Here is a 2,500-nt window from a genome sequence, read left to right as displayed (position 1 = left end):
TCAGGGGAGATACAAGAGAGAAATATAACAGTCAGTTGATATACAACGAAGAGACGAAGTTAGGACGCCATTTGGTAAACATGTGATTGTCCAATCACATGTTTACGAAATGCTGTTTGAGAGAGGGAAATAGTTAGAAGCTATTGTGTGGTGGGGTGGGCAGTGGGTGGTTGAAGAGGGGGGGGGGGGGCAGGTTTTGGAGGCAAGGGGCTAGAGTGTTAAAGGGGAGCGGCGAACTGGTTAAAAAATGCGTTGGAACGATGTGCTATAGTGGGGGCAACGTGTCGCAAAGCTCTGGTTTTGGCCCATTTAGCATTATGACAGCTAGAGACTGTGTGTGTGTGTGTGTGTGTGTGTGTGTGTGTGTATGTGTGTGTGTGTGTGTGTGTGTGTGTGTGTGTGTGTGTGTGTGTGCACCTTTGGTCAGACGGGAAAAGGAAATAGAAACTGTATAGAAAAAAAAGAAACATCATCTATACCAGATATTGACCAAACGACCAAAACCATTCCACTTGCCAATCAACGGACCTCATTAATGCTCCTCATTTATCAATTTATACATTTCTAAATCAACATTGGAATTCTAATGAGCGAAGAGAGAAAAGGAGAGAGAGAGAGAGAGAGAGAGAGAGAGAGAGAGAGAGAGAGAGAGAGAGAGAGAGAGAGAGAGAGAATTGAAAGAAGAAAAAGTGGATTATATTTAGGTCGAGTTTGGCCGGCGGATTACAGTGTGTTCATCCCTACGTGGGAGTTAGAGGGAGGGGATTACATTAATGTCATTGAGATTATATTTTTTTTTTTCTTTGGAGAATGGGATTAATGACGTGATGGGCAGTGATGGAGAGGGATTACCTCCAACACTCAGTGTTGGAGGGACAGTTGGCCAACGTTTTGTAGTGAGTCTTAATTGTTGGCTTCTCCAAAACACCTTTTCATTTTCTGAAGAAAAAAAGAAAAAAGATTTTTTTTGGGTGAATATTTTGTAATATTTTCTAATTTTTTTTCTCCAGTGGAAGTGTGTGTGTGTGTGTGTGTGTGTAAATAGATAGAATCTCTCTCTCTCTCTCTCTCTCTCTCTCTCTCTCTCTCTCTCTCTCTCTCTCTCTCTCTCTCTCTCTCTCTCTCTCTCGCTATCTATCTATCTATCTATTCTATCTATCTATCTATCTATCTATCTCTCTATCTATCTATCTATCTATCTATCTATCTACGAGGCGGTCGTTATGATTACTTGATTACGACCGTAACTATTTAGGATCACGACCCTTGACCTCGACGACCCTTGACCTGGATGGCCACGACCCTTGACCTCGACGACCCTTGACCTGGATGGTCACGACCCTTGACCTCGACGACCCTTGACCTGGATGGCCACGACCCATGTGTACGAGGGGTCGTCCCATGCTGCTATGCACCAGGAAACACACACACAAAAAGTAATCAGTAACTAACTTACGAAATTAGAAACATAATTAAGGTAAAGGTAATTAACACGGGGTTTGGGTGGTGGGGGGGGGTCGTAATGTATATAAATGTATATAGGTCATTCATTATCTTTAATTGGCGTTACCTCATCATCCAGCTCTTTACCCCCCTCCCCCTTCCCCTTCCCCTTCCCCTTCCCCAACCCCCTCCCCCCCACAACGTTATGATGCGTATAGCGTAACATGTGTGTGTGTGTGTGTGTGTGTGTGTGTGTGTGTGTGTGTGTGTGTAGCCTTGTTTATCGTTGGGGAGGGGGAGGGGGAGGGGAGGGAAGAGAGGTGGAGGGAGGGGGGGGAAAGATGGTGATAGAGGGGGGGTTGGAGTTGTTGTAAGAGGGGGTGGGGGTGGGGGTGGGGGGGGTTGGGGGGTGGGGGGGTGAGATTACATTTTAGGTTGGTAATTTGCCACTTCCGGTCACCACCACCACCAGCCTTTGACCCCCCGACACAGACGGGGTTGGTCAAGCATTGGTGGGAATTACCTTTGAGATTATATTATGATTATATAATTATTTTTTTCTTCTTGTCGATTACTATTACTACGTACCTGAGGCGTATGCAAATTGTCTCAGGTGATTTATATATATATATATATATATATATAATATATATATATATATATATTTTTATAAAATAAAATATATAATAGATAGATAGATAGATAGATAATAGATAGATAAATAGATAGATAGATTAGATAGATAGATAGATAGATAAATAGATAATTTAATTATTAAAGTGACTTAAATGGAAAAAAGGAATTTCTCTCTCTGTTATACCCACAACACCACCCCCCCCCCCCGCCAACATACGACCCCGTACCCCCCCATTTGGCCGCGGCGCGAAAATTTGCGAGATGTAAAACATGCATCAGGCAGGTGGGGGGAAGGGGGGGGGAGGCACGTGGTCCTCACCTCTCCTCTCCCCCCTTCTCACTCTCCCCCTCACCTCCCCTCCTCACCACCTCCCGCCTCACCCCACCATGACAAGGCCATGACCTGGCAGACCATATGTGG

The sequence above is a fragment of the Panulirus ornatus genome, chromosome 7, assembly GCF_036320965.1.
Source record: "Panulirus ornatus isolate Po-2019 chromosome 7, ASM3632096v1, whole genome shotgun sequence".
NCBI classification, from domain to species: domain Eukaryota; kingdom Metazoa; phylum Arthropoda; class Malacostraca; order Decapoda; family Palinuridae; genus Panulirus; species Panulirus ornatus.
Note: the sequence above shows the minus strand (reverse complement) of the source record.